Raw genomic sequence first — 26,432 nt, forward strand, 5'->3', positions numbered from 1 at the left:
AAATATCCACTAAATGAGGGAATAATATGTGTGAGGGTACCCCAGGAGAGTTCCAAATGTGTGAGGGTAGAAAATATATCCCACGGGGGTAAAATTGAAAAAAGTTGAAAAAAAATGTTTTTTGGACTTAGTCATTTTTCCGGCATTTATCAGACTTTCAGATAGGGCAAATGTCAGTGAGCATTCCGATTTCAGTTCCAGAGCGAATCGCCCAATGAGTCCTTGATATTAAGTCGTTTTCAGCCAATTTTCTGGATTTTTGAAAATGTCACTTTTTTGTGAAAATATCCACTAAATGAGGGAATAATATGTGTGAGGGTGCCCCAGGAGAGTTCAAAATGTGTGTGGTAGAATATATATCCCACGGGGGTAAAATTGAAAAAAGTTGAAAACATTTTTTTTTTGGACTTAGTCATTTTTCCGGCGTTTATCAGACTTTCAGATAGGGGAAATGACAGTGAGCGTTCCGATTTCAGTTCCAGAGTGAATCGCCCAATGAGTCCTTGATATTTAGTCGTTTTCAGCCAATATTTTGGATTTTTGAAAATTTCACTTTTTTGTGAAAATATCCACTAAATGAGGGAATAATATGTGTGAGGGTACCCCAGGAGAGTTCCAAATGTGTGTGGGTAGAATATATATCCCACGGGGGTAAAATTGAAAAAAGTTGAAAAAAATTTTTTCTTCGAGTTAGTCATTTTTCCGGCATTTATCAAACTTTCAGATAGGGGAAATGTCAGTGAGCGTTCCAATTTCAGTTCCAGAGCGATTCGCCCAATGAGTCCTTGATATTTAGTCGTTTTCAGACAAGTTTCTGGATTTTTGAAAATTTCACTTTTTTGTGAAAATATCCACTAAATGAGGGAACAATATGTGTGAGGGTACCCCAGGAGAGTTCAAAATGTGTGTGGGTAGAATATATATCCCACGGGGGTAAAATTGAAAAAAGTTGAAAACATTTTTTTTTTTACTTAGTCATTTTTCCGTCGTTTATCAGACTTTCAGATAGGGGAAATGACAGTGAGCGTTCCGATTTCAGTTCCAGAGCGAATCGCCCAATGAGTCCTTGATATTAAGTCGTTTTCAGCCAATTTTCTGGATTTTTCAAAATTTCACTTTTTTGTGAAAATATCCACTAAATGAGGGAATAATATGTGTGAGGGTACCTCAGGAGAGTTCCAAATGTGTGTGGGTAGAATATATATCCCACCTGGGTAAAATTGAAAAAAGTTGAAAAAAAATGTTTTTTGGACTTAGTAATTTTTTCCGCATTTATCAGACTTTCAGATAGGGGAAATGTCAGTGAGCGTTCCGATTTCAGTTCCAAAGCAATTCGCCCAATCAGTCCTTGATATTTAGTAGTTTTCAGCCAATATTTTGGATTTTTGAAAATTTCACTTTTTTGTGAAAATATCCACTAAATGAGGGAATATGTGTGAGGGTACCCCAGGAGAGTTCCAAATGTGTGTGGGTAGAAAATATATCCCACGGGGGTAAAATTGAAAAAAGTTGAAAAAAAATGTTTTTTGGACTTAGTCATTTTTCCGGCATTTATCAGACTTTCAGATAGGGCAAATGTCAGTGAGCATTCCGATTTCAGTTCCAGAGCGAATCGCCCAATGAGTCCTTGATATTAAGTCGTTTTCAGCCAATTTTCTGGATTTTTCAAAATTTCACTTTTTTGTGAAAATATCCACTAAATGAGGGAATAATATGTGTGAGGGTACCCCAGGAGAGTTCCAAATGTGTGTGGGTAGAATATATATCCCACGGGGGTAAAATTGAAAAAAGTTGAAAAAAATTTTTTCTTGGACTTAGTCATTTTTCCGGCGTTTATCAAACTTTCAGATAGGGGAAATGTCAGTGAGCATTCCAATTTCAGTTCCATAGCGATTCGCCCAATGAGTCCTTGATATTTAGTCGTTTTCAGACAATTTTCTGGATTTTTGAAAATGTCACTTTTTTGTGAAAATATCCACTAAATGAGGGAATAATATGTGTGAGGGTACCCCAGGAGAGTTCCAAATGTGTGTGGATAGAATATATATCCCACGGGGGTAAAATTGAAAAAAGTTGAAAAAAAATGTTTTTTGGACGTAGTAATTTTTCCGGCATTTATCAGACTTTCAGATAGGGCAAATGTCAGTGAGCGTTCCAATTTCAGTTCCATAGCGATTCGCCCAATGAGTCCTTGATATTTAGTTGTTTTCAGACAATTTTCTGGATTTTTGAAAATTTCACTTTTTTGTGAAAATATCCACTAAATGAGGGAATAATATGTGTGAGGGTGCCCCAGGAGAGTTCAAAATGTGTGTGGTAGAATATATATCCCACGGGGGTAAAATTGAAAAAAGTTGAAAACATTTTTTTTTTTGGACTTAGTCATTTTTCCGGCGTTTATCAGACTTTCAGATAGGGGAAATGACAGTGAGCGTTCCGATTTCAGTTCCAGAGTGAATCGCCCAATGAGTCCTTGATATTTAGTCGTTTTCAGCCAATATTTTGGATTTTTGAAAATTTCACTTTTTTGTGAAAATATCCACTAAATGAGGGAATAATATGTGTGAGGGTACCCCAGGAGAGTTCCAAATGTGTGTGGGTAGAATATATATCCCACGGGGGTAAAATTGAAAAAAGTTGAAAAAAATTTTTTCTTCGACTTAGTCATTTTTCCTGCATTTATCAAACTTTCAGATAGGGGAAATGTCAGTGAGCATTTCAATTTCAGTTCCAGAGCGATTCGCCCAATGAGTCCTTGATATTTAGTCGTTTTCAGACAATTTTCTGGATTTTTGAAAATTTCACTTTTTTGTGAAAATATCCACTAAATGAGGGAATAATATGTGTGAGGGTACCCCAGGAGAGTTCAAAATGTGTGTGGGTAGAATATATATCCCACGGGGGTAAAATTGAAAAAAGTTGAAAACATTTTTTTTTTTACTTAGTCATTTTTCCGTCGTTTATCAGACTTTCAGATAGGGGAAATGACAGTGAGCGTTCCGATTTCAGTTCCAGAGCGAATCGCCCAATGAGTCCTTGATATTAAGTCATTTTCAGCCAATTTTCTGGATTTTTCAAAATTTCACTTTTTTGTGAAAATATCCACTAAATGAGGGAATAATATGTGTGAGGGTACCTCAGGAGAGTTCCAAATGTGTGTGGGTAGAATATATATCCCACGGGGGTAAAATTGAAAAAAGTTGAAAAAAAATGTTTTTTGGACTTAGTAATTTTTCCGGCATTTATCAGACTTTCAGATAGGGGAAATGTCAGTGAGCGTTCCGATTTCAGTTCCAAAGCGATTCGCCCAATCAGTCCTTGATATTTAGTAGTTTTCAGCCAATATTTTGGATTTTTGAAAATTTCACTTTTTTGTGAAAATATCCACTAAATGAGGGAATAATATGTGTGAGGGTACCCCAGGAGAGTTCCAAATATGTGTGCGTAGAATATATATCCCACAGGGGTAAAATTGAAAAAAGTTGAAAAAAATTTTTTTCTTGGACTTAGTCATTTTTCCGGCGTTTATCAGACTTTCAGATAGGTGAAATGTCAGTGAGCATTCCAATTTCAGTTCCATAGCGATTCGCCCAATGAGTCCTTGATATTTAGTCGTTTTCAGACAATTTTCTGGATTTTTGAAAATTTCACTTTTTTGTGAAAATATCCACTAAATGAGGGAATAATATGTGTGAGGGTACCCCAGGAGAGTTCAAAATGTGTGTGGGTAGAATATATATCCCACGGGGGTAAAATTGAAAAAAGTTGAAAACATTTTTTTTTTGGACTTAGTCATTTTTCCGGCGTTTATCAGACTTTCAGATAGGGGAAATGACAGTGAGCGTTCCGATTTCAGTTCCAGAGCGAATCGCCCAATGAGTCCTTGATATTAAGTCGTTTTCAGCCAATTTTCTGGATTTTTGATAATTTCACTTTTTTGTGAAAATATCCACTAAATGAGGGAATAATATGTGTGAGGGTACCCCAGGAGAGTTCCAAATGTGTGTGGGTAGAATATATATCCCACGGGGGTAAAATTGAAAAAAGTTGAAAAAATTTTTTTCTTGGACTTAGTCATTTTTCCGGCGTTTATCAGACTTTCAGATAGGGGAAATGTCAGTGAGCGTTCCAATTTCAGTTCCAGAACGAATCGCCCAATGAGTCCTTGATATTAAGTCGTTTTCAGCCAATTTTCTGGATTTTTGAAAATTTCACTTTTTTGTGAAAATATCCACTAAATGAGGGAATAATATGTGTGAGGGTACCCCAGGAGAGTTCCAAATATGTGTGCGTAGAATATATATCCCACAGGGGTAAAATTGAAAAAAGTTGAAAAAATTTTTTTCTTGGACTTAGTCTTTTTTCCGGCGTTTATCAGACTTTCAGATAGGTGAAATGTCAGTGAGCATTCCAATTTCAGTTCCATAGCGATTCGCCCAATGAGTCCTTGATATTTAGTCGTTTTCAGACAATTTTCTGGATTTTTGAAAATTTCACTTTTCTGTGAAAATATCCACTAAATGAGGGAATAATATGTGTGAGGGTACCCCAGGAGAGTTCAAAATGTGTGTGGGTAGAATATATATCCCACGGGGGTAAAATTGAAAAAAGTTGAAAACATTTTTTTTTTGGACTTAGTCATTTTTCCGGCGTTTATCAGACTTTCAGATAGGGGAAATGACAGTGAGCGTTCCGATTTCAGTTCCAGAGCGAATCGCCCAATGAGTCCTTGATATTAAGTCGTTTTCAGCCAATTTTCTGGATTTTTCAAAATTTCACTTTTTTGTGAAAATATCCACTAAATGAGGGAATAATATGTGTGAGGGTACCCCAGGAGAGTTCCAAATGTGTGTGGGTAGAATATATATCCCACGGGGGTAAAATTGAAAAAAGTTGAAAACATTTTTTTTTTGGACTTAGTCATTTTTCCGGCGTTTATCAGACTTTCAGATAGGGGAAATGACAGTGAGCGTTCCGATTTCAGTTACAGAGCGAATCGCCCAATGAGTCCTTGATATTAAGTCGTTTTCAGCCAATTTTCTGGATTTTTCAAAATTTCACTTTTTTGTGAAAATATCCACTAAATGAGGGAATAATATGTGTGAGGGTACCCCAGGAGAGTTCCAAATATGTGTGCGTAGAATATATATCCCACAGGGGTAAAATTGAAAAAAGTTGAAAAAATTTTTTTCTTGGACTTAGTCATTTTTCCGGCGTTTATCAGACTTTCAGATAGGGGAAATGTCAGTGATTGTTCCTATTTCAGTTCCAGAGCGATTCGCCCAATGAGTCCTTGATATTTAGACGTTTTCAGACAATTTTGTGGATTTTGGAAATTTCACTTTTTTGTGAAAATATCCACTAAATGAGGGAATAATATGTGTGAGGGTACCCCAGGAGAGTTCCAAATGTGTGTGGGTAGAATATATATCCCACGGGGGTAAAATTGAAAAAAGTTGAAAAAAATTTTTTCTTGGACTTAGTCATTTTTCCAGCGTTTATCAGACTTTCAGATAGGGGAAATGTCAGTGAGCGTTCCAATTTCAGTTCCATAGCGATTCGCCCAATGAGTCCTTGATATTTAGTCGTTTTCAGACAATATTTTGGATTTTTGAAAATTTCACTTTTTTGTGAAAATATCCACTAAATGAGGGAATATGTGTGAGGGTACCCCAGGAGAGTTCCAAATGTGTGTGGGTAGAAAATATATCCCACGGGGGTAAAATTGAAAAAAGTTGAAAAAAAATGTTTTTTGGACTTAGTCATTTTTCCGGCATTTATCAGACTTTCAGATAGGGCAAATGTCAGTGAGCAATCCGATTTCAGTTCCAGAGCGAATCGCCCAATGAGTCCTTGATATTAAGTCGTTTTCAGCCAATTTTCTGGATTTTTCAAAATTTCACTTTTTTGTGAAAATATCCACTAAATGAGGGAATAATATGTGTGAGGGTACCCCAGGAGAGTTCCAAATATGTGTGCGTAGAATATATATCCCACAGGGGTAAAATTGAAAAAAGTTGAAAAAATTTTTTTCTTGGACTTAGTCATTTTTCCGGCGTTTATCAGACTTTCAGATACGTGAAATGTCAGTGAGCATTCCAATTTCAGTTCCATAGCGATTCGCCCAATGAGTCCTTGATATTTAGTCGTTTTCAGACAATTTTCTGGATTTTTGAAAATTTCACTTTTCTGTGAAAATATCCACTAAATGAGGGAATAATATGTGTGAGGGTACCCCAGGAGAGTTTAAAATGTGTGTGGGTAGAATATATATCCCACGGGGGTAAAATTGAAAAAAGTTGAAAACATTTTTTTTTTGGACTTAGTCATTTTTCCGGCGTTTATCAGACTTTCAGATAGGGGAAATGACAGTGAGCGTTCCGATTTCAGTTCCAGAGCGAATCGCCCAATGAGTCCTTAATATTAAGTCGTTTTCGGCCAATTTTCTGGATTTTTCAAAATTTCACTTTTTTCTGAAAATATCCACTAAATGAGGGAATAATATGTGTGAGGGTACCCCAGGAGAGTTCCAAATGTGTGTGGGTAGAATATATATCCCACGGGGGTAAAATTGAAAAAAGTTGAAAAAAATATTTTCTTGGACTTAGTCATTTTTCCGGCGTTTATCAGACTTTCAGATAGGGGAAATGTCAGTGAGCGTTCCAATTTCAGTTCCATAGCGATTCGCCCAATGAGTCCTTGATATTTAGTCGTTTTCAGACAATTTTCTGGATTTTTGAAAATGTCACTTTTTTGTGAAAATATCCACTAAATGAGGGAATAATATGTGTGAGGGTACCCCAGGAGAGTTCCAAATGTGTGTGGGTAGGATATATATCCCACGGGGGTAAAATTGAAAAAAGTTGAAAACATTTTTTTTTTGACTTAGTCATTTTTCCGTCGTTTATCAGACTTTCAGATAGGGGAAATGACAGTGAGCGTTCCGATTTCAGTTCCAGAGCGAATCGCCCAATGAGTCCTTGATATTAAGTCGTTTTCAGCCAATTTTCTGGATTTTTCAAAATTTCACTTTTTTGTGAAAATATCCACTAAATGAGGGAATAATATGTGTGAGGGTACCTCAGGAGAGTTCCAAATGTGTGTGGATAGAATATATATCCCACGGGGGTAAAATTGAAAAAAGTTGAAAAAAAATGTTTTTTGGACTTAGTAATTTTTCCGGCATTTATCAGACTTTCAGATAGGGGAAATGTCAGTGAGCGTTCCGATTTCAGTTCCAAAGCGATTCGCCCAATCAGTCCTTGATATTTAGTAGTTTTCAGCCAATATTTTGGATTTTTGAAAATTTCACTTTTTTGTGAAAATATCCACTAAATGAGGGAATATGTGTGAGGGTACCCCAGGAGAGTTCCAAATGTGTGTGGGTAGAAAATATATCCCACGGGGGTAAAATTGAAAAAAGTTGAAAAAAAATGTTTTTTGGACGTAGTCATTTTTCCGGCATTTATCAGACTTTCAGATAGGGCAAATGTCAGTGAGCATTCCGATTTCAGTTCCAGAGCGAATCGCCCAATGAGTCCTTGATATTAAGTCGTTTTCAGCCAATTTTCTGGATTTTTCAAAATTTCACTTTTTTGTGAAAATATCCACTAAATGAGGGAATAATATGTGTGAGGGTACCCCAGGAGAGTTCCAAATATGTGTGCGTAGAATATATATCTCACAGGGGTAAAATTGAAAAAAGTTGAAAAAATTTTTTTCTTGGACTTAGTCATTTTTCCGGCGTTTATCAGACTTTCAGATAGGTGAAATGTCAGTGAGCATTCCAATTTCAGTTCCATAGCGATGAGCCCAATGAGTCCTTGATATTTAGTCGTTTTCAGACAATTTTCTGGATTTTTGAAAATTTCACTTTTTTGTGAAAATATCCACTAAATGAGGGAATAATATGTGTGAGGGTACCCCAGGAGAGTTCAAAACGTGTGTGGGTAGAATATATATCCCACGGGGGTAAAATTGAAAAAAGTTGAAAAAATTTTTTTCTTGGACTTAGTCATTTTTCCGGCGTTTATCAGACTTTTAGATAGGGGAAATGTCAGTGATTGTTCCTATTTCAGTTCCAGAGCGATTCGCCCAATGAGTCCTTGATATTTAGACGTTTTCAGACAATTTTGTGGATTTTGGAAATTTCACTTTTTTGTGAAAATATCCACTAAATGAGGGAATAATATGTGTGAGGGTACCCCAGGAGAGTTCCAAATGTGTGTGGGTAGAATATATATCCCACGGGGGTAAAATTGAAAAAAGTTGAAAAAAATTTTTTCTTGGACTTAGTCATTTTTCCGGCGTTTATCAGACTTTCAGATAGGGGAAATGTCAGTGAGCGTTCCAATTTCAGTTCCATAGCGATTCGCCCAATGAGTCCTTGATATTTAGTTGTTTTCAGACAATTTTCTGGATTTTTTAAAATTTCACTTTTTTGTGAAAATATCCACTAAATGAGGGAATAATATGTGTGAGGGTGCCCCAGGAGAGTTCAAAATGTGTGTGGTAGAATATATATCCCACGGGGGTAAAATTGAAAAAAGTTGAAAACATTTTTTTTTTGGACTTAGTCATTTTTCCGGCGTTTATCAGACTTTCAGATAGGGGAAATGACAGTGAGCGTTCCGATTTCAGTTCCAGAGTGAATCGCCCAATGAGTCCTTGATATTTAGTCGTTTTCAGCCAATATTTTGGATTTTTGAAAATTTCACTTTTTTGTGAAAATATCCACTAAATGAGGGAATAATATGTGTGAGGGTACCCCAGGAGAGTTCCAAATGTGTGTGGGTAGAATATATATCCCACGGGGGTAAAATTGAAAAAAGTTGAAAAAAATTTTTTCTTCGACTTAGTCATTTTTCCGGCATTTATCAAACTTTCAGATAGGGGAAATGTCAGTGAGCGTTCCAATTTCAGTTCCAGAGCGATTCGCCCAATGAGTCCTTGATATTTAGTCGTTTTCAGACAATTTTCTGGATTTTTGAAAATTTCACTTTTTTGTGAAAATATCCACTAAATGAGGGAATAATATGTGTGAGGGTACCCCAGGAGAGTTCCAAATATGTGTGCGTAGAATATATATCCCACAGGGGTAAAATTGAAAAAAGTTGAAAAAATTTTTTTCTTGGACTTAGTCATTTTTCCGGCGTTTATCAGACTTTCAGATAGGTGAAATGTCAGTGAGCATTCCAATTTCAGTTCCATAGCGATTCGCCCAATGAGTCCTTGATATTTAGTCGTTTTCAGACAATTTTCTGGATTTTTGAAAATTTCACTTTTTTGTGAAAATATCCACTAAATGAGGGAATAATATGTGTGAGGGTACCCCAGGAGAGTTCAAAATGTGTGTGGGTAGAATATATATCCCACGGGGGTAAAATTGAAAAAAGTTGAAAACTTTTTTTTTTTGGACTTAGTCATTTTTCCGGCGTTTATCAGACTTTCAGATAGGGGAAATGACAGTGAGCGTTCCGATTTCAGTTCCAGAGCGAATCGCCCAATGAGTCCTTGATATTAAGTCGTTTTCAGCCAATTTTCTGGATTTTTCAAAATTTCACTTTTTTGTGAAAATATCCACTAAATGAGGGAATAATATGTGTGAGGGTACCCCAGGAGAGTTCCAAATGTGTGTGGGTAGAATATATATCCCACGGGGGTAAAATTGAAAAAAGTTGAAAATTTTTTTTTCTTGGACTTAGTCATTTTTCCGGCGTTTATCCGACTTTCAGATAGGGGAAATGTCAGTGATTGTTCCTATTTCAGTTCCAGAGCGATTCGCCCAATGAGTCCTTGATATTTAGACGTTTTCAGACAATTTTGTGGATTTTGGAAATTTCACTTTTTTGTGAAAATATCCACTAAATGAGGGAATAATATGTGTGAGGGTACCCCAGGAGAGTTCCAAATGTGTGTGGGTAGAATATATATCCCACGGGGGTAAAATTGAAAAAAGTTGAAAAAAATTTTTTCTTGGACTTAGTCATTTTTCCGGCGTTTATCAGACTTTCAGATAGGGGAAATGTCAGTGAGCGTTCCAATTTCAGTTCCATAGCGATTCGCCCAATGAGTCCTTGATATTTAGTCGTTTTCAGACAATTTTCTGGATTTTTGAAAATTTCACTTTTTTGTGAAAATATCCACTAAATGAGGGAATAATATGTGTGAGGGTACCCCAGGAGAGTTCCAAATGTGTGTGGGTAGAATATATATCCCACGGGGGTAAAATTGAAAAAAGTTGAAAAAAAATGTTTTTTGGACGTAGTAATTTTTCCGGCATTTATCAGACTTTCAGATAGGGGAAATGTCAGTGAGCGTTCCAATTTCAGTTCCATAGCGATTCGCCCAATGAGTCCTTGATATTTAGTTGTTTTCAGACAATTTTCTGGATTTTTGAAAATTTCACTTTTTTGTGAAAATATCCACTAAATGAGGGAATAATATGTGTGAGGGTGCCCCAGGAGAGTTCAAAATGTGTGTGGTAGAATATATATCCCACAGGGGTAAAATTGAAAAAAGTTGAAAACATTTTTTTTTTGGACTTAGTCATTTTTCCGGCGTTTATCAGACTTTCAGATAGGGGAAATGACAGTGAGCGTTCCGATTTCAGTTCCAGAGCGAATCGCCCAATGAGTCCTTGATATTAAGTCGTTTTCAGCCAATTTTCTGGATTTTTCAAAATTTCACTTTTTTGTGAAAATATCCACTAAATGAGGGAATAATATGTGTGAGGGTACCCCAGGAGAGTTCCAAATGTGTGTGGGTAGAATATATATCCCACGGGGGTAAAATTGAAAAAAGTTGAAAAATTTTTTTTCTTGGACTTAGTCATTTTTCCGGCGTTTATCCGACTTTCAGATAGGGGAAATGTCAGTGATTGTTCCTATTTCAGTTCCAGAGCGATTCGCCCAATGAGTCCTTGATATTTAGACGTTTTCAGACAATTTTGTGGATTTTGGAAATTTCACTTTTTTGTGAAAATATCCACTAAATGAGGGAATAATATGTGTGAGGGTACCCCAGGAGAGTTCCAAATGTGTGTGGGTAGAATATATATCCCACGGGGGTAAAATTGAAAAAAGTTGAAAAAATTTTTTTCTTGGACTTAGTCATTTTTCCGGCGTTTATCAGACTTTCAGATAGGGGAAATGTCAGCGAGCGTTCCAATTTCAGTTCCATAGCGATTCGCCCAATGAGTCCTTGATATTTAGTCGTTTTCAGACAATTTTCTGGATTTTTGAAAATTTCACTTTTTTGTGAAAATATCCACTAAATGAGGGAATAATATGTGTGAGGGTACCCCAGGAGAGTTCCAAATGTGTGTGGGTAGAATATATATCCCACGGGGGTAAAATTGAAAAAAGTTGAAAAAAAATGTTTTTTGGACGTAGTAATTTTTCCGGCATTTATCAGACTTTCAGATAGGGGAAATGTCAGTGAGCGTTCCAATTTCAGTTCCATAGCGATTCGCCCAATGAGTCCTTGATATTTAGTTGTTTTCAGACAATTTTCTGGATTTTTGAAAATTTCACTTTTTTGTGAAAATATCCACTAAATGAGGGAATAATATGTGTGAGGGTGCCCCAGGAGAGTTCAAAATGTGTGTGGTAGAATATATATCCCACGGGGGTAAAATTGAAAAAAGTTGAAAACATTTTTTTTTTGGACTTAGTCATTTTTCCGGCGTTTATCAGACTTTCAGATAGGGGAAATGACAGTGAGCGTTCCGATTTCAGTTCCAGAGTGAATCGCCCAATGAGTCCTTGATATTTAGTCGTTTTCAGCCAATATTTTGGATTTTTGAAAATTTCACTTTTTTGTGAAAATATCCACTAAATGAGGGAATAATATGTGTGAGGGTACCCCAGGAGAGTTCCAAATGTGTGTGGGTAGAATATATATCCCACGGGGGTAAAATTGAAAAAAGTTGAAAAAAAATGTTTTTTGGACGTAGTAATTTTTCCGGCATTTATCAGACTTTCAGATAGGGGAAATGTCAGTGAGCGTTCCAATTTCAGTTCCATAGCGATTCGCCCAATGAGTCCTTGATATTTAGTTGTTTTCAGACAATTTTCTGGATTTTTGAAAATTTCACTTTTTTGTGAAAATATCCACTAAATGAGGGAATAATATGTGTGAGGGTGCCCCAGGAGAGTTCAAAATGTGTGTGGTAGAATATATATCCCACGGGGGTAAAATTGAAAAAAGTTGAAAACATTTTTTTTTTGGACTTAGTCATTTTTCCGGCGTTTATCAGACTTTCAGATAGGGGAAATGACAGTGAGCGTTCCGATTTCAGTTCCAGAGTGAATCGCCCAATGAGTCCTTGATATTTAGTCGTTTTCAGCCAATATTTTGGATTTTTGAAAATTTCACTTTTTTGTGAAAATATCCACTAAATGAGGGAATAATATGTGTGAGGGTACCCCAGGAGAGTTCCAAATGTGTGTGGGTAGAATATATATCCCACGGGGGTAAAATTGAAAAAAGTTGAAAAAAATTTTTTCTTCGACTTAGTCATTTTTCCGGCATTTATCAAACTTTCAGATAGGGGAAATGTCAGTGAGCGTTCCAATTTCAGTTCCAGAGCGATTCGCCCAATGAGTCCTTGATATTTAGTCGTTTTCAGACAATTTTCTGGATTTTTGAAAATTTCACTTTTTTGTGAAAATATCCACTAAATGAGGGAATAATATGTGTGAGGGTACCCCAGGAGAGTTCAAAATGTGTGTGGGTAGAATATATATCCCACGGGGGTAAAATTGAAAAAAGTTGAAAACATTTTTTTTTTGGACTTAGACATTTTTCCGGCGTTTATCAGACTTTCAGATAGGGGAAATGACAGTGAGCGTTCCGATTTCAGTTCCAGAGCGAATCGCCCAATGAGTCCTTGATATTAAGTCGTTTTCAGCCAATTTTCTGGATTTTTCAAAATTTCACTTTTTTGTGAAAATATCCACTAAATGAGGGAATAATATGTGTGAGGGTACCCCAGGAGAGTTCCAAATGTGTGTGGGTAGAATATATATCCCACGGGGGTAAAATTGAAAAAAGTTGAAAATTTTTTTTTCTTGGACTTAGTCATTTTTCCGGCGTTTATCCGACTTTCAGATAGGGGAAATGTCAGTGATTGTTCCTATTTCAGTTCCAGAGCGATTCGCCCAATGAGTCCTTGATATTTAGACGTTTTCAGACAATTTTGTGGATTTTGGAAATTTCACTTTTTTGTGAAAATATCCACTAAATGAGGGAATAATATGTGTGAGGGTACCCCAGGAGAGTTCCAAATGTGTGTGGGTAGAATATATATCCCACGGGGGTAAAATTGAAAAAAGTTGAAAAAAATTTTTTCTTGGACTGTCATTTTTCCGGCGTTTATCAGACTTTCAGATAGGGGAAATGTCAGTGAGCGTTCCAATTTCAGTTCCATAGCGATTCGCCCAATGAGTCCTTGATATTTAGTCGTTTTCAGACAATTTTCTGGATTTTTGAAAATTTCACTTTTTTGTGAAAATATCCACTAAATGAGGGAATAATATGTGTGAGGGTACCCCAGGAGAGTTCCAAATGTGTGTGGGTAGAATATATATCCCACGGGGGTAAAATTGAAAAAAGTTGAAAAAAAATGTTTTTTGGACGTAGTAATTTTTCCGGCATTTATCAGACTTTCAGATAGGGGAAATGTCAGTGAGCGTTCCAATTTCAGTTCCATAGCGATTCGCCCAATGAGTCCTTGATATTTAGTTGTTTTCAGACAATTTTCTGGATTTTTGAAAATTTCACTTTTTTGTGAAAATATCCACTAAATGAGGGAATAATATGTGTGAGGGTGCCCCAGGAGAGTTCAAAATGTGTGTGGTAGAATATATATCCCACTGGGGTAAAATTGAAAAAAGTTGAAAACATTTTTTTTTTGGACTTAGTCATTTTTCCGGCGTTTATCAGACTTTCAGATAGGGGAAATGACAGTGAGCGTTCCGATTTCAGTTCCAGAGTGAATCGCCCAATGAGTCCTTGATATTAAGTCGTTTTCAGCCAATATTTTGGATTTTTGAAAATTTCACTTTTTTGTGAAAATATCCACTAAATGAGGGAATAATATGTGTGAGGGTACCCCAGGAGAGTTCCAAATGTGTGTGGGTAGAATATATATCCCACGGGGGTAAAATTGAAAAAAGTTGAAAAAAATTTTTTCTTCGACTTAGTCATTTTTCCGGCATTTATCAAACTTTCAGATAGGGGAAATGTCAGTGAGCGTTCCAATTTCAGTTCCAGAGCGATTCGCCCAATGAGTCCTTGATATTTAGTCGTTTTCAGACAATTTTCTGGATTTTTGAAAATTTCACTTTTTTGTGAAAATATCCACTAAATGAGGGAATAATATGTGTGAGGGTACCCCAGGAGAGTTCAAAATGTGTGTGGGTAGAATATTTATCCCACGGGGGTAAAATTGAAAAAAGTTGAAAACATTTTTTATTTTGGACTTAGTCATTTTTCCGTCGTTTATCAGACTTTCAGATAGGGGAAATGACAGTGAGCGTTCCGATTTCAGTTCCACAGCGAATCGCCCAATGAGTCCTTGATATTAAGTCGTTTTCAGCCAATTTTCTGGATTTTTCAAAATTTCACTTTTTTGTGAAAATATCCACTAAATGAGGGAATAATATGTGTGAGGGTACCTCAGGAGAGTTCCAAATGTGTGTGGGTAGAATTTATATCCCACGGGGGTAAAATTGAAAAAAGTTGAAAAAAAATGTTTTTTGGACTTAGTAATTTTTCCGGCATTTATCAGACTTTCAGATAGGGGAAATGTCAGTGAGCGTTCCGATTTCAGTTCCAAAGCGATTCGCCCAATCAGTCCTTGATATTTAGTAGTTTTCAGCCAATATTTTGGATTTTTGAAAATTTCACTTTTTTGTGAAAATATCCACTAAATGAGGGAATATGTGTGAGGGTACCCCAGGAGAGTTCCAAATGTGTGTGGGTAGAAAATATATCCCACGGGGGTAAAATTGAAAAAAGTTGAAAAAAAATGTTTTTTGGACTTAGTCATTTTTCCGGCATTTATCAGACTTTCAGATAGGGCAAATGTCAGTGAGCATTCCGATTTCAGTTCCAGAGCGAATCGCCCAATGAGTCCTTGATATTAAGTCGTTTTCAGCCAATTTTCTGGATTTTTCAAAATTTCACTTTTTTGTGAAAATATCCACTAAATGAGGGAATAATATGTGTGAGGGTACCCCAGGAGAGTTCAAAATGTGTGTGGGTAGAATATATATCCCACGGGGGTAAAATTGAAAAAAGTTGAAAACATTTTTTTTTTGGACTTAGTCATTTTTCCGGCGTTTATCAGACTTTCAGATAGGGGAAATGACAGTGAGCGTTCCGATTTCAGTTCCAGAGCGAATCGCCCAATGAGTCCTTGATATTAAGTCGTTTTCAGCCAATTTTCTGGATTTTTCAAAATTTCACTTTTTTGTGAAAATATCCACTAAATGAGGGAATAATATGTGTGAGGGTACCCCAGGAGAGTTCCAAATGTGTGTGGGTAGAATATATATCCCACGGGGGTAAAATTGAAAAAAGTTGAAAAATTTTTTTTGTTGGACTTAGTCATTTTTCCGGCGTTTATCAGACTTTCAGATAGGGGAAATGTCAGTGAGCGTTCCAATTTCAGTTCCATAGCGATTCGCCCAATGAGTCCTTGATATTTAGTTGTTTTCAGACAATTTTCTGGATTTTTGAAAATTTCACTTTTTTGTGAAAATATCCACTAAATGAGGGAATAATATGTGTGAGGGTGCCCCAGGAGAGTTCAAAATGTGTGTGGTAGAATATATATCCCACGGGGGTAAAATTGAAAAAAGTTGAAAACATTTTTTTTTTGGACTTAGTCATTTTTCCGGCGTTTATCAGACTTTCAGATAGGGGAAATGACAGTGAGCGTTCCGATTTCAGTTCCAGAGTGAATCGCCCAATGAGTCCTTGATATTTAGTCATTTTCAGCCAATATTTTGGATTTTTGAAAATTTCACTTTTTTGTGAAAATATCCACTAAATGAGGGAATAATATGTGTGAGGGTACCCCAGGAGAGTTGCAAATGTGTGTGGGTAGAATATATATCCCACGGGGGTAAAATTGAAAAAAGTTGAAAAAAATTTTTTCTTCGACTTAGTCATTTTTCCGGCATTTATCAGACTTTCAGATAGGGGAAATGTCAGTGAGCATTCCGATTTCAGTTCCAAAGCGATTCGCCCAATCAGTCCTTGATATTTAGTAGTTTTCAGCCAATATTTTGGATTTTTGAAAATTTCACTTTTTTGTGAAAATATCCACTAAATGAGGGAATATGTGTGAGGGTACCCCAGGAGAGTTCCAAATGTGTGTGGGTAGAAAATATATCCCACGGGGGTAAAATTGAAAAAAGTTGAAAAAAAATGTTTTTTGGAAATAGTAATTTTTCCGGCATTTATCAGACTTTCAGATAGGGCAAATGTCAGTGAGCATTCCGATTTCAGTTCCAAAGCGAATCGCCCAATGAGTCCTTGATATTAAGACGTTTTCAGACAATTTTCTGGATTTTTCAAAATTTCACTTTTTTGTGAAAATATCCTCTAAATGAGGGAATAATATGTGTGAGGGTACCCCAGGAGAGTTCAAAATGTGTGTGGGTAGAATATATATCCCACAGGGTAAAATTGAAAAAAGTTGAAAAAAATTTTTTCTTGGACTTAGTCATTTTTCCAGCGTTTATCAGACTTTCAGATAGGGGAAATGTCAGTGAGCGTTCCAATTTCAGTTCCATAGCGATTCGCCCAATGAGTCCTTGATATTTAGTTGTTTTCAGACAATTTTCTGGATTTTTGAAAATTTCACTTTTTTGTGAAAATATCCACTAAATGAGGGAATAATATGTGTGAGGGTGCCCCAGGAGAGTTCAAAATGTGTGTGGTAGAATATATATCCCACGGGGGTAAAATTGAAAAAAGTTGAAAACATTTTTTTTTTGGACTTAGTCATTTTTCCGGCGTTTATCAGACTTTCAGATAGGGGAAATGTCAGTGAGCGTTCCGATTTCAGTTCCAGAGTGAATCGCCCAATGAGTCCTTGATATTTAGTCGTTTTCAGCCAATATTTTGGATTTTTGAAAATTTCACTTTTTTGTGAAAATATCCACTAAATGAGGGAATAATATGTGTGAGGGTACCCTAGGAGAGTTCCAAATGTGTGTGGGTAGAATATATATACCACGGGGGTAAAATTGAAAAAAGTTGAAAAAAAATGTTTTTTGGACTTAGTAATTTTTCCGGCATTTATCAGACTTTCAGATAGGGGAAATGTCAGTGAGCGTTCCGATTTCAGTTCCAAAGCGATTCGCCCAATCAGTCCTTGATATTTAGTAGTTTTCAGCCAATATTTTGGATTTTTGAAAATTTCACTTTTTTGTGAAAATATCCACTAAATGAGGGAATATGTGTGAGGGTACCCCAGGAGAGTTCCAAATGTGTGTGGGTAGAAAATATATCCCACGGGGGTAAAATTGAAAAAAGTTGAAAAAAAATGTTTTTTGGACTTAGTCATTTTTCCGGCGTTTATCAGACTTTCAGATAGGGGAAATGCCAGTGAGCGTTCCGATTTCAGTTCCAGAGAGAATCGCCCAATGAGTCCTTGATATTAATTCGTTTTCAGCCAATTTTCTGGATTTATCAAAATTTCACTTTTTTGTGAAAATATCCACTAAATGAGGGAATAATATGTGTGAGGGTACCCCAGGAGAGTTCCAAATGTGTGTGGGTAGAATATATATCCCACGGGGGTAAAATTGAAAAAAGTTGAAAAAAATTTTTTCTTGGACTTAGTCATTTTTCCGGCGTTTATCAGACTTTCAGATAGGGGAAATGTCACTGATTGTTCCTATTTCAGTTCCAGAGCGATTCGCCCAATGAGTCCTTGATATTTAGACGTTTTCAGACAATTTTGTGGATTTTTCAAAATTTCACTTTTTTGTGAAAATATCCACTAAATGAGGGAATAATATGTGTGAGGGTACCCCAGGAGAATTCCAAATGTGTGTGGGTAGAATATATATCCCACGGGGGGTAAAATTGAAAAAAGTTAAAAAAAATTTTTTTTTGGACTTAGTCATTTTTCCGGCATTTATCAGACTTTCAGATAGGCCAAATGTCAGTGAGCATTCCGATTTCAGTTCCAGAGCGATTCGCCCAATGAGTCCTTGATATTAAGTCGTTTTCAGCCAATTTTCTGGATTTTTCAAAATTTCACTTTTTTGTGAAAATATCCACTAAATGAGGGAATAATATGTGTGAGGGTACCCCAGGAGAGTTCCAAATGTGTGTGGGTAGAACATATATCCCACAGGGGTAAAATTGAAAAAACTTGAAAAAAAATTTTTCTTGGACTTAGTCATTTTTCCGGCATTTATCAGACTTTCAGATAGGGCAAATGTCAGTGAGCGTTCCGATTTCAGTTCCACAGCGATTCGCCCAATGAGTACTTGATATTTAGTCGTTTTCAGCCAATATTTTGGATTTTTGAAAATTTCACTTTTTTGTGAAAATATCCACTAAATGAGGGAATAATATGTGTGAGGGTACCCCAGGAGAGTTCAAATGTGTGTGGGTAGAATATATATCCCACGGGGGTAAAATTGAAAAAAGTTGAAAAAAAATGTTTTTTGGACTTAGTCATTTTTCCGGCATTTATCAGACTTTCAGATAGGGCAAATGTCAGTGAGCATTCCGATTTCAGTTCCAGAGCGATTCGCCCAATGAGTCCTTGATATTAAGTCGTTTTTAAGCCAATTTTCTGGATTTTTCAAAATTTCACTTTTTTGTGAAAATATCCACTAAATGAGGGAATAATATGTGTGAGGGTACCCCAGGAGAGTTCAAAATGTGTGTGGGTAGAATATATATCCCACGGGGGTAAAATTGAAAAAAGTTGAAAAAAAATTTTTCTTGGACTTAGTCATTTTTCCGGCATTTATCAGACTTTCAGATAGGGCAAATGTCAGTGAGCGTTCCGATTTCAGTTCCAAAGCGATTCGCCCAATGAGTCCTTGATATTTAGTCGTTTTCAGCCAATATTTTGGATTTTTGAAAATTTCACTTTTTTTGTGAAAATATCCACTAAATGAGGGAATAATATGTGTGAGGGTACCCCAGGAGAGTTCCAAATGTGTGTGGGTAGAATATATATCCCACGGGGGTAAAATTGAAAAAAGTTGAAAAAATTTCTTTTTTGGACTTAGTCATTTTTCCGGCATTTATCAGACTTTCAGATAGGACAAATGTCAGTGAGCATTCCGATTTCAGTTCCAGAGCGATTCGCCCAATGCGTCCTTGATATTAATTCGTTTTCAGCCAATTTTCTGGATTTTTCAAAATTTCACTTTTTTTTGAAAATATCCACTAAATGAGGGAATAATATGTGTGAGGGTACCCCAGGAGAATTCCAAATTTGTGTGGGTAGAATATATATCCCACGGGGGGTAAAATTGAAAAAAGTTAAAAAAAAAATTTTCTTGGACTTAGTCATTTTTCCGGCATTTATCAGACTTTCAGATAGGCCAAATGTCAGTGAGCATTCCGATTTCAGTTCCAGAGCGATTCGCCCAATGAGTCCTTGATATTAAGTCGTTTTCAGCCAATTTTCTGGATTTTTCAAAATTTCACTTTTTTGTGAAAATATCCACTAAATGAGGGAATAATATGTGTGACGGTACCCCAGGAGAGTTCCAAATGTGTGTGGTTTAAAATATATATCCCACGGGGGTAAAATTAAAAAAAGTTGAAAAAAATTTTTTCTTGGACTTAGTCATTTTTCCGGCGTTTATCAGACTTTCAGATAGGGGAAATGTCAGTGAGCGTTCCGATTTCAGTTCCAAAGCGATTCGCCCAATGAGTCCTTGATATTTAGTCGTTTTCAGCCAATATTTAGGATTTTTGAAAATTTCACTTTTTTGTGAAAATATCCACTAAATGAGGGAATAATATGTGTGAGGGTACCCCAGGAGAGTTCCAAATGTGTGTGGGTAGAATATATATCCCACGAGGGTAAAATAGAAAAAAGTTGAAAAAAAATGTTTTTTGGATTTAGTAATTTTTCCGGCATTTATCAGACTTTCAGATAGGGCAAATGTCAGTGAGCATTCCGATTTCAGTTCCAGAGCGAATCGCCCAATGAGTCCTTGATATTAAGTCGTTTTCAGCCAATTTTCTGGATTTTTCAAAATTTCACTTTTTGTGAAAATATCCACTAAATGAGGGAATAATATGTGTGAGGGTACCCCAGGAAAGTTCCAAATGTGTGTGGGTAGAATATATATCCCACGGGGGTAAAATTTAAAAAAGTTGAAGAAATTTTTTTTTTGGACTTAGTCATTTTTCCGGCATTTATCAGACTTTCAGATAGGGCAAATGTCAGTGAGCATTCCGATTTCAGTTCCAGAGCGATTCGACCACTGAGTCCTTGATATTTAGTCGTTTTCAGCCAATATTTTGGATTTTTGAAAATTTCACTTTTTTTGTGGAAATATCCACTAAATGAGGGAATAATATGTGTGAGGGTACCCCAGGAGAGTTCCAAATGTGTGTGGGTAGAATATATAGATCCCACGGGGGTAAAATTGAAAAAGTTTGAAAAAAAATGTTTTTTGGACTTAGTAATTTTTCCGGCATTTTTCAGACTTTCAGATAGGGCAAATGTCAGTGAGCATTCCGATTTCAGTTCCAGAGCGAATCGCCCAATGAGTCCTTGATATTAAGTCGTTTTCAGCCAATTTTCTGGATTTTTCAAAATTTCACTTTTTTGTGAAAATATCCACTAAATGAGGGAATAATATGTGTGAGGGTACCCCAGGAGAGTTCCAAATGTCTGTGGGTAGAATATATAGATCCTACGGGGGTAAAATTGAAAAAGTTTGAAAAAAAATGTTTTTTGGACTTAGTAATTTTTCCGGCATTTATCAGACTTTCAGATAGGGCAAATGTCAGTGAGCATTCCGATTTCAGTTCCAGAGCGAATCGCCCAATGAGTCCTTGATATTAAGTCGTTTTCAGCCAATTTTCTGGATTTTTCAAAATTTCACTTTTTTGTGAAAATATCCACTAAATGAGGGAATAATATGTGTGAGGGTACCCCAGGAGAGTTCCAAATGTGTGTGGTTTAAAATATATATCCCACGGGGGTAAAATTGAAAAAAGTTGAAAAAAATTTTTTCTTGGACTTAGTCATTTTTCCGGCGTTTATCAGACTTTCGGATAGGGGAAATGTCAGTGAGCGTTCCGATTTCAGTTCCAAAGCGATTCGCCCAATGAGTCCTTGATATTTAGTCGTTTTCAGCCAATATTTAGGATTTTTGAAAATTTCACTTTTTTGTGAAAATATCCACTAAATGAGGGAATAATATGTGTGAGGGTACCCCAGGAGAGTTCCAAATGTGTGTGGGTAGAATATATATCCCACGGGGGTAAAATTGAAAAAAGTTGAAAAAAAATGTTTTTTGGACTTAGTAATTTTTCCGGCATTTATCAGACTTTCAGATAGGGGAAATGACAGTGAGCGTTCCGATTTCAGTTCCAGAGCGATTCGCCCAATGAGTCCTTGATATTAAGACGTTTTCAGCCAATTTTCTGGATTTTTCAAAATTTCACTTTTTTGTGAAAATATCCACTAAATGAGGGAATAATATGTGTGAGGGTACCCCAGGAGAGTTTCAAATGTCTGTGGGTAGAACATATATCCCACAGGGGTAAAATTGAAAAAAGTTGAAAAAATTTTTTTCTTGGACTTAGTCATTTTTCCGGCATTTATCAGACTTTCAGATAGGGCAAATGTCAGTGAGCGTTCCGATTTCAGTTCCAAAGCGATTCGCCCAATGAGTCCTTGATATTTAGTCGTTTTCAGCCAATATTTAGGATTTTTGAAAATTTCACTTTTTTGTGAAAATATCCACTAAATGAGGGAATAATATGTGTGAGGGTACCCCAGGAGAGTTCCAAATGTGTGTGGGTAGAATATATATCCCACGGGGGTAAAATTGAAAAAAGTTGAAAAAAAATGTTTTTTGGACTTAGTAATTTTTCCGGCATTTATCAGACTTTCAGATAGGGCAAATGTCAGTGAGCATTCCGATTTCAGTTCCAGAGCGAATCGCCCAATGAATCCTTGATATTAAGTCGTTTTCAGCCAATTTTCTGGATTTTTCAAAATTTCACTTTTTTTGTGAAAATATCCACTAAATGAGGGAATAATATGTGTGAGGGTACCCCAGGAGAGTTCCAAATGTGTGTGGGTAGAATATATATCCCACGGGGGTAAAATTGAAAAAAGTTGAAAAAAATTTTTTCTTGGACTTAGTCATTTTTCCGGCGTTTATCAGACTTTCAGATAGGGGAAATGTCAGTGAGCGTTCCAATTTCAGTTCCAGAGCGATTCTCCCAATGAGTCCTTGATATTTAGTCGTTTTCAGCCAATTTTCTGGATTTTTCAAAATTTCACTTTTTGTGAAAATATCCACTAAATGAGGGAATAATATGTGTGAGGGTACCCCAGGAGAGTTCCAAATGTGTGTGGGTAGAATATATATCCCACGGGGGTAAAATTGAAAAAAGTTGAAAACATTTTTTTTTTGGACTTAGTCATTTTTCCGTCGTTTATCAGACTTTCAGATAGGGGAAATGACAGTGAGCGTTCCGATTTCAGTTCCAGAGCGAATCGCCCAATGAGTCCTTGATATTAAGTCGTTTCCAGCCAATTTTCTGGATTTTTCAAAATTTCACTTTTTTGTGAAAATATCCACTAAATGAGGGAATAATATGTGTGAGGGTACCCCAGGAGAGTTCCAAATGTGTGTGGGTAGAACATATATCCCACAGGGGTAAAATTGAAAAAAGTTGAAAAAAATTTTTTCTTGGACTTAGTCATTTTTCCAGCATTTATCAGACTTTCAGATAGGGCAAATGTCAGTGAGCGTTCCGATTTCAGTTCCAAAGCGATTCGCCCAATGAGTACTTGATATTTAGTCGTTTTCAGCCAATATTTGGGATTTTTGAAAATTTCACTTTATTGTGAAAATATCCACTAAATGAGGGAATAATATGTGTGAGGGTACCCCAGGAGAGTTCCAAATGTGTGTGGGTAGAATATATATCCCACGGGGGTAAAATTGAAAAAAGTTGAAAAAAATTTTTTCTTGGACTTAGTCATTTTTCCGGCGTTTATCAGACTTTCAGATAGGGGAAATGTCAGTGAGCGTTCCAATTTCAGTTCCAGAGCGATTCTCCCAATGAGTCCTTGATATTTAGTCGTTTTCAGCCAATTTTCTGGATTTTTCAAAATTTCACTTTTTGTGAAAATATCCACTAAATGAGGGAATAATATGTGTGAGGGTACCCCAGGAGAGTTCCAAATGTGTGTGGGTAGAATAAATATCCCACGGGGGTAAAATTGAAAAAAGGTGAAGAAATTTTATTTTTTGGACTTAGTCATTTTTCCGGCATTTCTCTGACTTTCAGATAGGGCAAATGTCAGTGAGCATTCCGATTTCAGTTCCAGAGCGATTCGCCCAATGAGTCCTTGATATTAAGTCGTTTTCAGCCAATTTTCTGGATTTTTCAAAATTTCACTTTTTTGTGAAAATATCCACTAAATGAGGGAATAATATGTGTGACGGTACCCCAGGAGAGTTCCAAATGTGTGTGGGTAGAACATATATCCCACAGGGGTAAAATTGAAAAAAGTTGAAAAAAATTTTTTCTTGGACTTAGTAATTTTTCCGGCATTTATCAGACTTTCAGATAGGGCAAATGTCAGTGAGTGTTCCGATTTCAGTTCCAGAGCGATTCGCCCAATGAGTCCTTGATATTAAGACGTTTTCAGCCAATTTTCTGGATTTTTCAAAATTTCACTTTTTTGTGAAAATATCCACTAAATGAGGGAATAATATGTGTGAAGGTACCCCAGGAGAGTTTCAAATGTGTGTGGGTAGAACATATATCCCACAGGGGTAAAATTGAAAAAAGTTGAAAAAAAATTTTTCTTGGACTTAGTCATTTTTCCGGCATTTATCAGACTTTCAGATAGGGCAAATGTCAGTGAGCGTTCCGATTTCAGTTCCAAAGCGATTCGCCCAATGAGTCCTTGATATTTAGTCGTTTTCAGCCAATATTTTGGATTTTTGAAAATTTCACTTTTTTTGTGAAAATATCCACTAAATGAGGGAATAATATGTGTGAGGGTACCCCAGGAGAGTTCCAAATGTGTGTGGGTAGAATATATATCCCACGGGGGTAAAATTGAAAAAAGTTGAAAAAATTTCTTTTTTGGACTTAGTCATTTTTCCGGCATTTATCAGACTTTCAGATAGGACAAATGTCAGTGAGCATTCCGATTTCAGTTCCAGAGCGATTCGCCCAATGCGTCCTTGATATTACGTCGTTTTCAGCCAATTTTCTGGATTTTTCAAAATTTCACTTTTTTGTGAAAATATCCACTAAATGAGGGAATAATATGTGTGAGGGTACCCCAGGAGAATTCCAAATGTGTGTGGGTAGAATATATATGCCACGGGGGGTAAAATTGAAAAAAGTAAAAAAAAAAATTTTCTTGGACTTAGTCATTTTTCCGGCATTTATCAGACTTTCAGATAGGGCAAATGTCAGTGAGCATTCCGATTTCAGTTCCAGAGCGATTCGCCCAATGAGTCCTTGATATTAAGTCGTTTTCAGCCAATTTTCTGGATTTTTCAAAATTTCACTTTTTTGTGAAAATATCCACTAAATGAGGGAATAATATGTGTGAGGGTACCCAAGGAGAGTTCCAAATGTGTGTGGGTAGAACATATATCCCACAGGGGTAAAATTGAAAAAACTTGAAAAAAATTTTTTCTTGGACTTAGTCATTTTTCCAGCATTTATCAGACTTTCAGATAGGGCAAATGTCAGTGAGCGTTCCGATTTCAGTTCCAAAGCGATTTGCCCAATGAGTACTTGATATTTAGTCGTTTTCAGCCAATATTTTGGATTTTTGAAAATTTCACTTTTTTGTGAAAATATCCACTAAATGAGGGAATAATATGTGTGAGGGTACCCCAGGAGAGTACCAAATGTGTGTGGGTAGAATATATATCCCACCGGGGTAAAATTGAAAAAAGTTGAAAAAAAATGTTTTTTGGACTTAGTCATTTTTCCGGCATTTATCAGACTTTCAGATAGGGCAAATGTCAGTGAGCGTTCCGATTTCAGTTCCAAAGCGATTTGCCCAATGAGTACTTGATATTTAGTCGTTTTCAGCCAATATTTTGGATTTTTGAAAATTTCACTTTTTTGTGAAAATATCCACTAAATGAGGGAATAATATGTGTGAGGGTACCCCAGGAGAGTACCAAATGTGTGTGGGTAGAATATATATCCCACCGGGGTAAAATTGAAAAAAGTTGAAAAAAAATGTTTTTTGGACTTAGTCATTTTTCCGGCATTTATCAGACTTTCAGATAGGGCAAATGTCAGTGAGCATTCCGATTTCAGTTCCAGAGCGATTCGCCCAATGAGTCCTTGATATTAAGTCGTTTTCAGCCAATTTTCTGGATTTTTCAAAATTTCACTTTTTTGTGAAAATATCCACTAAATGAGGGAATAATATGTGTGACGGCACCCCAGGAGAGTTCCAAATGTGTGGGGTTTAAAATATATATCCCACGGGGGTAAAATTGAAAAAAGTTGAAAAAAATTTTTTCTTGGACTTAGTCATTTTTCCGGCGTTTATCAGACTTTCAGATAGGGGAAATGTCAGTGAGCGTTCCGATTTCAGTTCCAAAGCGATTCGCCCAATGAGTCCTTGATATTTAGTCGTTTTCAGCCAATATTTAGGATTTTTGAAAATTTCACTTTTTTGTGAAAATATCCACTAAATGAGGGAATAATATGTGTGAGGGTACCCCAGGAGAGTTCCAAATGTGTGTGGGTAGAATATATATCCCACGAGGGTAAAATTGAAAAAAGTTGAAAAAAAATGTTTTTTGGACTTAGTAATTTTTCCGGCATTTATCAGACTTTCAGATAGGGCAAATGTCAGTGAGCATTCCGATTTCAGTTCCAGAGCGATTCGCCCAATGAGTCCTTGATATTAAGTCGTTTTCAGCCAATTTTCTGGATTTTTCAAAATTTCACTTTTTTGTGAAAATATCCACTAAATGAGGGAATAATATGTGTGACGGTACCCCAGGAGAGTTCCAAATGTGTGTGGGTAGAACATATATCCCACAGGGGTAAAATTGAAAAAAGTTGAAAAAAAATTTTTCTTGGACTTAGTAATTTTTCCGGCATTTATCAGACTTTCAGATAGGGCAAATGTCAGTGAGTGTTCCGATTTCAGTTCCAGAGCGATTCGCCCAATGAGTCCTTGATAT

This window comes from Phyllobates terribilis, unplaced genomic scaffold (assembly GCF_046119375.1).
Source record: "Phyllobates terribilis strain yellow unplaced genomic scaffold, ASM4611937v1 Scaffold_12__6_contigs__length_324123572, whole genome shotgun sequence".
In the NCBI taxonomy this organism is placed as follows: Eukaryota; Metazoa; Chordata; class Amphibia; order Anura; family Dendrobatidae; genus Phyllobates; species Phyllobates terribilis.